At 52.2% G+C, this 12,421-nt stretch overlaps 1 protein-coding gene across 2 annotated transcripts in view; it reads right to left on the bottom strand.

Moving 5' to 3' along the window:
* Positions 1-4,226, bottom strand: part of RAB30 (RAB30, member RAS oncogene family) — a 61,490-nt gene extending 57,264 nt beyond the window's left edge. Inside the window, exon 1 of one of the 2 annotated variants that reach the window (XM_075417089.1) lies at positions 3,677-4,226. The gene's annotated coding sequence lies outside the window, so the exon portion shown is untranslated. Of the gene's footprint in view, positions 1-3,425; positions 3,508-3,676 lie in introns of those variants that run through there. The other variant, XM_075417099.1, reaches the window with a different exon arrangement.
* Between the last annotated feature and the right edge of the window lie 8,195 nt (positions 4,227-12,421).

Raw genomic sequence — 12,421 nt, 5'->3', positions numbered from 1 at the left:
TTTTAATTTAAAACCATTAACCCTTGTCCTATCACAAGAAGTCCTGCTAAAAAGTCTGTCCCCACCTTTCTTATAAGCTCTCTTCATGTACTAAAAGGTCACAGTAAGGTCTCCCCGCAGCCTTCTCTTCTCCAGGCTGAACAGCCCCAACTCCCTCAGCTTTTCCCATTGGAGAGGTGCTCTGTGCAGGCTTCCTGGTTTAGACAGCCCCACCACTGCAAGGTACACCCACCACGTGCCACCTTCTGCTCTCCTGCCATGCCAGCCACACTACTGTAATCAATCTCTTGAACTTCTTCAGCGCCTGGGTAGTTATTTGGGAATAAGCACAAACTAGCTCCTAGCACATCTCCCACTCCTCTTTCTGTACTTGCGAAGAGCAAGGCTTGTACTCCAACTGTTGGTCCTGCCCTAAAAAAAGGGCAATACGCTCTTTTAAAATTAGAAGAGGAATTTACCCAATTCCCAGCTATCATCATTTCTTGTTTGGCTATATTTTACGTAAAAATAAGAAAAAGCCAACAACTCCATACCCTACCTGCAGATACACCTGCCTGGGACACGCCACAAACCTTAGAGCAATGGCCTCAGTTTGCTGACTGATGGATGCCAGCTCAGCTCTCACAGCAAGGCCCAAATGAGGGCAGCTCCAGAGCTAACACCAGGAGCTCTACAGCTTGGGTTAGAGACCCCCAACACTTCAGCTCAGGCTGCGAGCAACATCTGCCCCCCACAGCTGGGCCTGGGAGAATGGGGAGCTCACAGCACAGATGTGCTAACACAGGAAAGCTCTTTCAGGGGAAGGCAACAAAAAGAGGATCCATTTGCTCGCAGACACCTTTCTCCCACTCCCCAGTTCTCACCTTCCCTCCCCACGCCCGTTTGGGAAGCGACTGCTCAGTTCCTCCCTGCAGAGCCTTCTTCATCCACCCACCTCTCACTTCAGAGACTCCAGCTGCCTAGCCAGACCCCAGCTCCAGGCTACGAAAATCACTGTCCTCTCACAGCTCAGCTCTGGAGCAGAGGAAAAAAAAGTGAAGCTTAAGAGACAGCAGCTCTGTCCCAGCTCTGGCTCTTCCCAGTTCCATTCGTCTCACCAGTCTTTGGTTCCCCCCACACATGATGTCAGGAGAAACCCAAGCATCCCAAGGCAACTCGAACCTCATTCTGCAACAGTTCTGGGATGGGCAATTTAATGCAGGGCAGGGCGCACAGGTGATGCTGATAAACCCAACTCACAAAGACATGATACCTGGCTTTATCAAGAAGCCAATCAATGGCCTCAAACTCAATTTGATTAAGAACAGGACTAAAGTACAAGAAAACTGCACAGAGTATGACCACAAGACCACCCAACCCTGAATCCCCTTTCAGAAACCAGACACTAGTAAGAAATTAGGGAAAAAGCAAAAGACCAGGGGAAATATTTAGTGCTGCACTCCTGGGACAAACTCTCTGCTTCCAGCAACTGGCATCTCAAAGACTTCTAGACTCACACTAAATGCACGCATTGCATTTAGGTCTTTGCAGGATCAGGACTCAAATTACTCAAGAGGAAGGGCCCCTTAGTTTAGATTAGATATTAGGAAAAATTTCCTAATTTACTGAGTGATCAGGCATTGGAACAGGCTGCCCAGGGAGGTGGTGGAGTCACCATCCCTCGAGGCGCTCAAAAAAACATGTAGATGTGGCACTTCAGGATATGGTTTAGCAGGCATGGTGGTGTTGGGTGGATGGTTGGACTCAATCTTAGAGGTCTTTTCCAGCCGATGATTCTATGATTCTTAGCTCATCTGTGCTTTTTCGCAGCAATCACTCATCTGTGGAGTGATTTGCAGCTTTTGGTCCATTTATGTGCCCATATTTCTGTTGCTGCAAGGCAAAATTTTATCTTATTGATATAATAGTGTAGATTTCTGAGCTACATTTTTCATCTACTTCTTGCAGTAGTATAATATAGCTTGAAGATGCTATCATGCGAGACAACATAGTCACAAGTCTTTCTAAATTCAATCAAATAATTTTCAAAAATAATAAACCAAGCATAAATACCAATACATATTTGTAAAGTTATATATACACATGTAAAGATGAAAGCAGAATCAAAAAGAGTGACATCCCAAAAACTGCCTTACTTAACTACAAAATCCTGGCCACAGATTCCCTGCTTGTTCTCCCCAACTCCTGTATCAATACATCCCAGAACCATTCCCAGGCTCCATTTCCAGTGCCTTCTCTTCACAGCTGACAAAATCACTGCTGGAAAACTTCTCCTTTTACAGCCAAGATGGGAAACCCTCTGTTAGATTACCCATTCCCTCCCTTGTAAAACAAAGAGGAAAATGCCATTCCAGGAAACAAAAATGTTAAAAAAAGACCCACCAAACAAAGGCAACTCCTGCACGCAGTGTTGTTCTTCCCCTCTGAGTCAGTAACGAAGAGGAAGGAAGGAAAAACCACAAATAAAGCAAAGGCAAGGAGGAGGTGTGGACGCAGCGCGTTTACCCCACTTGAAGCGGGGAGGCTGTAAGACGCCGTGCGTCGCACACGGACACCCCAACCACCGCCCTTGTGTTTACAAACACTTTGATTAAACCGAACAGCGAGTTTCATTGTGCCCATCGCACTCGTGTCACCCGTCCGCCAGCGCCGTGACTCCAGGGAGAGTCTGCCAGAGGACACGCAGCGCCGGTTACACAAGAGAAGAGCAGAAGCCAATACGCAGCAGAAAGAAATAAAACAACAAAAAAAGAGAAATAAAAACTATCAGCCGAGCTGCACGCTGTCTCCCTGCTCTCAGCACAGGCTCCGAGCCAGACTTTGGGGTGGGTTAACTTTACAGGGCACCGAAAGATGCTGAGAGCTTTGAGGCGAGCAGGACCCCTCTGCGCGCACGCATTTCACTGCCACCAGCGCAGGACTGGACGTCTGGGGTCCCCATCGCAGTGACAATGTAATTGTAGAAGGGGACAAAACCCCCGATGTTATGCACTAAGGGGAAAAAAAATAATCAAATATCTGGCACTAATATCACAGCACTGTTCCAGCAGAGTTCTGAACGGCACCACGCAAACAGCAAGGAATAGGGAAACGAATTAAAACGCCGCACTGAAACGAAGCTCTGCCGGACCACCAAGTTTTTAAAAAGTTTAAAACAGACACGCTTCTCGTATTTATGACAAAAGGGGAAGAAAGACTGGAGTGATAGTTTGGAAGCCGAAATAAATCACCGGACCGTCCAGCTGCCAATTTTCGAGGTGCGCGCTCGCCGCAGGGCTTGGAACAGCAACGCGCAGTGACGGTACGCAGGCGGCATCGGGCTGGACTCACCCCCCCATCTCCCTCCAAGGGGGGAGGAAAGGGGGTGTCAAAACACAGAAGCCCCACGACGCAGCACCCCGAAAAAAACCCATCCTAAACCGGACCTTGCTCATTCCCCCGGTCCCCGCGGTCCCGGGCCGCCCGGCGCGTCCCTGCGTTGCGGGGTCTCCTGGAGACTGCGGCATCGCGCTGGTTTAGGGGGGTTTGGGGTTCCCCCCTCCCTTTCCAGCATCGCCGGGGGAAGGCGGTGCGGCCCGGCTCGGCTCCCGGTGGGGAAGCGCGGCGCGAGATGGGGGGGTGGGGGGGGGCGGTGCAAAACACACACAGAGAAAAGGAAGAGGAGCGCGGAACTCACCGGGTTTGGGATTCTTCCTCCCTCTCCACGACCATAAAACGAGGCGGGAGCCAGCAGCCGGTCCCCGGCGACGGGAGGAGGCCGGCAGCCGCGGGCCGCCCCACGACCGGGATAGCGGGGCTGGGCGCGGGGCGGACCCCCCCACACACACCCGGGGTAGGTGCCGGGCTGCCCCCGGCGCCGCGCAGCCCCCCGGGGACGGGAGCAAGGCAGCCTGCTGCCCCGGGGATGGGTGCCGGCCGCCCACCCGGCGCAGGGCAGCTCCCCGGGATGGGCGCAGGGCAGCCCCGCCGGGGAACCGGTGCTGAGCCCCCCCCTCCCCGTGCAGCGTGGCCCGCCGGGATGGGCGCCGAGCCACCCCCGGGACGGGTGCAGCGGAGCTCGGTGCGAGCCAACCCCCTTCACGGACAGGTTGGCGGTGCAACCCCCTGGCTGGGGCGGGAGCGGGGCCGTCCCAGTGCCGGGAACCCGGTGCCTGGGGGCCGGAGCGGGATCGGGCCCCCCAGCCGCGGCCGCCACCGGCGGAGCACAATGAGCGGCGGCGCGCCCCCGCGGCCGCCCGCTGGGCAATGACATCACCCCCTCGCCAGCCGGGGCGGGGCCAGCGGCCGCGTCGCCGCCTCTCCATTGGCTGGCGCCCTGCGGCAGCGGGAGCTTCTGGGATTTGTAGTTTCTGAGAGAAGGCGCCGCGGCGGCTAGGCGCGGAGCGGGGACTCGGTCTCCCGGCAGGCCGCGCGGCCGCGGCGAGGAGCGGGCGGGGGACAGGGGGGTGTCGGCGGCCGCCATGTTGATGGCGCGGGATGCTTTTAGCTCGGGAGGAGCGGCCGGGGACCCGGGTTAAGATGTCGGAGAAGAAAGGGCGTGGGAAGGCGGGCGTTGGCTCAGCGGGTGGGGGGAGCTCGGGGGCGGGAGGGAAGGGGAGGCTGAGGGGGTGCGGCGAGTCGCGGAGGGCCCCGCAGGGCATCGCGTGGCGGCCGGCGGGCCCTGGACGCCGGGCTCGTCCTCCCCCTTGTCAGCGGGGCCCGGGCGGCGGGGGGGGGCGGCTGTGGCGGGGCGGGCTGCGGGGCGCTGCGGGGAGCGGGCCCCGGGCGGGGGCTGTCGCTGCCGGGGGTGCGAGGCCCTCGCTTGGGGTGTGAGGAGCGGGGCTGAGCTCTGGGCCCGGCCTCGGCGCGGTGGGGGGGCCCTCGGCGGGGTGCGGGGTGGCCCTCGGCGAGGTGCGGGGTGGGACGGGCCCTTGCCGCAGGCCGGGTGATGGGGGGTGCTTGCCGAGGGGGGGCTCTGCTGAGGGCCGTGACTTCTGTCCCATCGCCGCACCGAGGGCGTTTGGCTGTCGTAGACCCGTGGCTTATTGTGAGCTTTGCTCCCTCCGAAAGGCGGCTGTCGTCAGGATGTCCCTAGAGACATAAATCAACCTCATAACACCTGAGAGGATGGATGGGGCGGTGTGAGACCTCTCAGCGCAGCACGGGAGCAGCCCAGCTGACTTCACCCTTCCCTTACCTGCGCTTGCAGGAATTGGCATGGCATAGCCAGCGGGGTAGCCGCCGTCTGAGGTTCAGTGTACCCTCTGGCTGGCTTGTGGGTGGTAGGTTAGATGTTGAGCAGTCTGTAGGTTTCCCTCTACTGAATGTCATCCCTGCTTGTGATAGTCTCTGCATCAGGGAGTGGCAAATGATCCGCTCACCAAACAGGAGATGAAATAAATCTCTGTTAGGCTTAAGAGGGCTGGAGTTCCCTGAAATAATGTGTGGAAGATCTTTGCTCAAAACTGGAAGGGAGGGCACTCAAATTATTGCACAGTTTGTGAAATAACACCGTTTCTAGTTACAGCTGATTCCTGTGAAATAAAGTGCTTTGTTACTTCAAGAAGGTGCTCCATTGAAGAGAGTTGTGAAGAGTTTTGCAGGCTTGATGGAGGTCTTGGCTAAAGGCCAGCAGTGATATAGCTAAGCAAAAATGGGGTTACAAGTTTTTGTTCCATAATTTGGCTCCTCCTGGAGGTAAGTACAATGCATTTGCTCAGGATACTGCCTCACAGTGACTGCATGGGCCTAGTAATCTGTTTGCCCCAGGATACACTTGGATGATGGCGGAAGGATGTCATGAGATGTCCTGTGATGCAGTTATAAATTAATGAACCTGAACCTTGCAGCCTTTGAAGATTTGTTGGTACTGCAACAACATGTGTCATTCTTCCATCTCTTCAAATCCAGCTCCCTCCATTTAAAGAATCTGTACCAGTTGCTTGCCTTCCACATTCTCCTGTATAATGTCTGGTGTCGTGGGACAGGAGGTGCTGCTCTGCACACTCAGGTTGTCTGGTTTTGCCATACTCATCAGTGAAGGAAGGGAGGAGAGGGAGTATAATGTCTGTTGCTGCGATAACTTTCAGTAGTAGTTGTGTACATCTGAAGAATTCTGAGATACAAGTAGAGCCCCTTTGTTTCTTTCTACTTCTGATTCTTCTCTACACAGAAGCTTTTAGATTAGGTGTACTGTGGGTGAAGAAAAGGGGCAGTGGCATGATGACTTCTATCCCAACAGTCGCCCACTGCAGCCTTTAAGCCTATGCTTGTATCTGTGCAGCCGGTACCAAATAATGAGGGTAAGTATTGCGATGGGGTGATTGGCAGGCGGTTGCTTGTCTTTTCTATAACTGGCAGAAAAGGGGTATGTGAGATCTTCATCCAAGGTGAGTCTGCTGACCTAATGACGGTGTGCTTTGTTACTTAAACTGGTTTAGAGATGATTGACGTCACCTGCATTGATTCCCTCTTTCTCCCTTCCCCTCCTTGTTTCAGTGCTGCTGCTCTGGGTAGGAGACAAGGATGCATCCTGCTTTACAGATAATTTTATTTTGTTGTTTGTATCATGTTTCTTCATCTGAAAATGTAGACGCCACTGATGTCCCAGCTAAGAGTTGCTATAGCAGATTGATATGTGGAAGAACTGACTTCAGAAACTACCCAAATGAATGGCCGATGCAGGAGACAAGTAAAATAGTTTTCTGTATGTATAGTTCAGCTTCATCAGTTTGGGGGTGTCTGATATTTGTCAATGTGTGGGTTAGACTTGCTGATCACAACTTGTCAGAGATGTTAATGATGAAGCTTGTGTTGTATGTCTCAAATTTGGATACTCTGCTGACCTGAAAGAGCTGATGTCCAAGTCTCTTCTGACCCAACAGGTCTTAATGGCAAGATCCACAAGAAGCTTACAGCCCTACTGCAGAAATAAGTGTTGTCTCAGCATTTCATACGACAAGACTTAAGGTGACGATAGAATTGAAAGCCTGCCTTTGGCATTTCTTAAATCCATGGGTATACGCTAGTTTACTGCTGCTAGTGAAAGCTTATGCCAGTGTTTGTATGGTCCTGAGCCTGTGGAGCTGATACTTTACATATACTTGGACTACTATGCCGACAGCCTGCGCTGCAGAAACTATGGGTTGTCTTTGTTACTAAAGTGGTTTTGGTCACAGTGGACTCGGGTAAGCAACCACCCAGTGTCCTGAAGACCAGGAGGAGCAGTTGGAAGACGCTGCAGGAGGGATGCGGAAGATGAGCATAAGTAGGAATGTGTGATGGCTTTGCTCAAAGAAGAAATTGCTTAGTCTGAAGTTCCGTTGTAGAAACCTGGCTTCATATCTCAGCATTCATTCTGGTAAGTTCTTGCTGTCAGTGGAAACTTGAAGGATTTGGATGCGCTACATTGAGGTCTCAGTGGATAGTATACCAAAAGCAGCTTTGCAGTCTGCATGAGAAATACAGGAATTTACGAGAGTGAATGTACAGATACATTATGTGATAACATATCAGCATCCACGTCCAGTGCAGCAGGGAGAGCTGGCTCGCTGGTGGGGTTGTCTCAGTTCTTGCAAGTTGTCAGGCCTTACAGAATTCCTAGAATGCAAAGTAGCTGGATGGAAAGATCTTCATGTGCACTCAAGCAGGGGGTGAAATATGGTTTCTAAGGGTGATTGATACGATCTGTGCTGGTTTTGTTTCAAAATTCCATTTTCTTAATTATCTCGGTGATAAAATTTGGTTGTCCGCAGTCCCCTTGGAGGAAGGAGGAGAGTTGAAGTGTCACTGACCAACTGCTTACTTCAAAGGCTGTGGGGGAAGGGTGTAAACTCTCACATCAAAGTTACTCCTCAGATACTGGAGGCTGGAGAAGCTGCTAGGGAGGATTTTTGTTTGTAATTGTCTCCCATGGAACTATTTCCCAAAGAGTTACTGGAGCTGAAAGGTGAGAGGGTGAATTCAGCTGGGTAGAATAGGTGAGTACTTCTGTGTTGTCGTATGATTTCCAAGTATCTTAATGAAAACAGTACAGAAAAAGTCATTGTTTTGTTTACTTTCTTCTTGAACAGGAAGTGCTTGGGAAAACACAGGTAAGAGTGGGAGGCTTCTGTGCCTTTTTAAATGTTCTAATGAAATCGTGGGGAAGCAGCTGTTAAACCAATTTCTGGAAGAACCTGGTATCCCTGCATAGCAAAAAAGTTTGTAAACCTTCCCTGAAAATAATTCTAGTGACTGGTTATGAAGTGTTAACTTTTTTATATCTTTCAGCACAAGAAGAGTGCTCTAAGAGCAGTCAAGAACCTCTTCAGGTGGCGTGGACACGTTCTTGGACTGAAACACTGCAGCAGCTGAACGGCAGTTACGCAGCAGGAAGGGGTGTGCAGGCTGCTGCAGGGCCCTGGGTTTGTGAGAACTGGGGTCTGAAAGAACTCAGTTTAGTAGAGAGAAAAACTCTGTTTCTTCCACAACTTTTAACTCCCTTGAATTTAAATGCGAGCTCATCCTGAAACAGGAAATCACTTTTATTGTAGGTACTGGAGAAAAGCATCGGAATAGGGGACTTAAAGGTGCTAGCTGGGGCACTGGGATGAGCCTCAGAAAAACTGCAGGTTGGGCACAAGAGACCCCAGCTATGGGAAACTGGCTTTTGGGAACACACACTAGCACTGGGGGAAACTTGCTAAATGGAGGAGACTCCCAAGTTGGGTATGTTCTGCAGCTGTTCCTTAGCTATGTATGGATTTATCTCAAGGTGGGATGGCCTAAGCTGACTTCTGAAGAGCATAGGGTTGTAGGTAGACCACGTTTCTCTTGAGACCATGTATGCAACTATTGAGAACCACCCAGCCAGCTTCCATTTTCATCAAATAAGATTATTCCTGATTTAAAAATCAGCTTTGCTTGGTCCACCTAAGTCCTTCAGAGCTAGCTGTCTGGTAGCGGCACCGCACTGAAGAGAAGAGGCCTTCCCCACCCATCGGTTGCTGGAGACTCTGCCACACAGACACGACTCAGATGGGCTCCAGGGCTGAGTGTAAATCTGTCCGTTGCCTGTGTTGCAGCTTTAATATACGCAGTGGGTGCAGCTGAGCGCTTCCAGGTGGAACCAGAAAAGATTTGGGCTGCCCTGGTTGGGATGTACTTCGTGTGTGCACTGCCCTCTTCAGCACAAAGCCTGATAAAACCCGGTATTGCATGAAGCAGGCAGGGCTGTCACGCTGGGGTGATGCGAGGGGTGGGCCTGGCTCGGCTGCCGCTGATCCTGGAAAGGTCTGTTTTTGTTGTGTGGTGGTAAAACTTGAGTTGGGAACTGATAGCGTTCGGCTGTGCGCATGCCCATGCCAGATGAGTAGTCTGTGAGCTGACAAATCCACAGGTGTGGTACTGGTTTTCACTTCTTTTTAAAAAAAAAAACAAAGGGGGTGGGGGGGAGCAGGGGATTTTTTGGAAGGGTCACATAAACTCCTGCAATTGCCAGGCCACTAGGAGTGTCTTTGTGGAAAGAATACATTTTGGGAAATGATGAGTGCTGTGACAAAGGTGGAGAGCCTTCAGCTACGGCAATCTTTTGATACTACTCCTTCTCCCTGTTTTTGTTGTGAGGTTTGTAGGGAAAAAGTGTTGGAAATGGGAAGAGTGAAAGCCATAACCACAGGTAAAAATTTAACACCTGGAATTTCGTGTCCAATTATGCACCGTTACTTATTTTCTAAGGAAGTTCCGCAGCCAAATTGATACGCTGGAGTCCCTGATTGTGCATGCGAGTGTTCTCCGGTGCTCCAGCTGTTTGGATGCAGTGGTGCAAAACTACGTGTTGCTACCTGCATGACTCTGCTTAAAATACAAGCTGTGGCAGTGTGAGTACATCAGCAAGAGTACTGCAGTAACACACACAAACCGTTTCCTTTTGGGTAAGTAACGCTGCACTGTGAAAAAGCACACAGCTCTGAGGAGACTCTCCCATGATATCCTCCTAGGGAAGCTCAGGAAGTGTGGGCTGGATGAGTGGTCAGTGAGGTGGATTGAGAACTGGCTGAATGGCAGAACTCAGAGTTGTCATCAGCGGCACTGAGTCTAGTTGGAGGCTGGTAACTAGTGGTGTCCCCCAGGGGTCAGTACTGGGCCCAGCCTTGTTTAACTTCCTCATCAACGACCTGGATGAAGAGTTAGAATGTACCCTCAGCAAGTTTCCTGATGACACCAAACTGGGAGGTGTGGTAGACACACCGGAAGGCTGTGCTGCCATTCAGCGTGACCTGGATAGGCTGGACAGCTGGGCAGAGAGGAACCTGATGAGGTTCAACAAGGGCAAATGCAGGGTCCTGCACCTGGGGAGAAACAACCCCATGCACCAGTACAGGCTTGGGATGGACCTGCTGGAGAGCAGCTCTGTGGAGAGGGACCTGGGTGTCCTGGTGGACGACAGGTTAACCATGAGCCAGCAGTGTGCCCTGGTTGCCAAGAAAGCCAATGGGATCCTGGGGTGCCTCAAGAAGAGTGTGGCCAGCAGGTCGAGGGAGGTTCTCCTGCCCCTCTACACTGCCCTGGTGAGGCCCCATCTGGAGTACTGTGTCCAGTTCTGGGCTCCCCAGTTCAAGAAAGATGAGGAGCTACTGGAGAGAGTCCAGCGGAGGGCTACAAGGATGAGGAGCATCTACCCTACGAGGAGAGGCTGAGGGAGCTGGGCTTGTTTAGCCTGAAGAGGAGAAGGCTGAGAGGGGACCTAATAAATGCTTATAAATACCTCCTGGGTGGGTGTCAGGAGGATGGGGCCAAGCTCTTTTCAGTGGTGCCCAGCGACAGGACAAGGGGCAGTGGGCACAAACTGAAGCACAGGAAGTTCCGTCTGAACATGAGGAAGAACTTCTTCCCTCTGAGGGTGATGGAGCACTGGAACAGGCTGCCCAGGGAGGTTGTGGAGTCTCCTTCTCTGGAGATATTCAGGACTTGCCTGGACAAGGTCCTGTGCAGGCTGCTGTAGGTGACCCTGCTTCAGCAGGAGGGTTGGACTAGATGACCCACAGAGGTCCTTTCCAAACGCTACTATTCTCTGATTCTGTGATTCTGTGATTGAGAACTGGCTGAATGGCAGAACTCAGAGGGTTGTCATCAGCGGCGCTGAGTCTAGTTGGAGGCCGGTAACAAGTGGTGTCCCCCAGGGGTCAGTACTGGGCGCAGCCTTGTTTAACTTCCTCATCAACGACCTGGATGAAGAGTGAGAATGTACCCTCAGCAAGTTTCCTGATGACAGCAAACTGGGAGGTGTGGTAGACACACCGGAAGGCTGTGCTGCCATTCAGCGTGACCTGGACAGGCTGGAAAGTTGGGCAGAGAGGAACCTGATGAGGTTCAACAAAGGCAAATACAGGGTCCTGCACCTGGGGAGGAACAACCCCATGCACCAGTACAGGCTTGGGGTGGACCTGCTGGAGAGCAGCTCTGTGGAGAGGGACCTGGGTGTCCTGGTGGACGACAGGTTAACCATGAGCCAGCAGTGTGCCCTGGTTGCCAAGAAGGCCAATGGGATCCTGGGGTGCATCAAGAAGAGTGTGGCCAGCAGGTTGAGGGAGGTTCTCCTTCCCCTCTACACTGCCCTGGTGAGGCCTCATCTGGAGTACTGTGTCCCGTTCTGGGCTCCCCAGTTCAAGAAAGATGAAGAGCTACTGGAGAGAGTCCAGTGGAGGGCTACAAGGATGGTGAGGGGACTGGAACATCTCCCCTACGAGGAGAGGCTGAGGGAGCTGGGCTTGTTCAGCCTGAAGAAGAGAAGGCTGAGAGGGGACCTAATAAATGCTTATAAATACCTCCTGGGTGGGTGTCAGGAGGATGGGGCCAAGCTCTTTTCAGTGGTGCCCAGTGACAGGACAAGGCAATGGGCACGAACTGAAGCACAGGAAGTTCCATCTGAACATGAGGAAGAACTTCTTCCCTCTGAGGGTGACGGAGCACTGGAACAGGCTGCCCAGGGAGGTTGCAGAGTCTCCTTCTCTGGAGATATTCAAGACCCGCCTGGACAAGGTCCTGTGCAGCCTGCTGTAGGTGACCCTGCTTCGGCAGGGGGGTTGGACTAGATGACCCACAGAGGTCCCTTCCAACCCCTACCATTCTGTGATTCTGTGAGAGCATCCTGTGGTGGTGTCCCATGGGCCAGAATTCCCTGGGCCTGCTTCCTTGCCTTGGACTCTGCTGTTTACCCAAACTTTAAGCCTTTCTCTGCATTATCACTGGCTGGTTCTTTTGCACCACCTGATTGTTTTTGTTTGGTATTTTTTTTGCCATTTCTCTGCAAATACCTCTTCCTGGAAAATGGGAACGACAGTAAGTATCTCGGGTTCCTGGCCAACTTTCCACCCGCATGGTTTCACTTGCTCCTTTCTGTCGAGTTATTTACATGCAGCGTCCTAAGGATACAATTCAGTGCACTGCTAGTGGGCAGCTA

Source organism: Opisthocomus hoazin, chromosome 1 (assembly GCF_030867145.1).
Source record: "Opisthocomus hoazin isolate bOpiHoa1 chromosome 1, bOpiHoa1.hap1, whole genome shotgun sequence".
Lineage (NCBI taxonomy): Eukaryota > Metazoa > Chordata > Aves > Opisthocomiformes > Opisthocomidae > Opisthocomus > Opisthocomus hoazin.
Note: the sequence above shows the minus strand (reverse complement) of the source record. Positions and strands in the feature narration are given on the sequence as shown.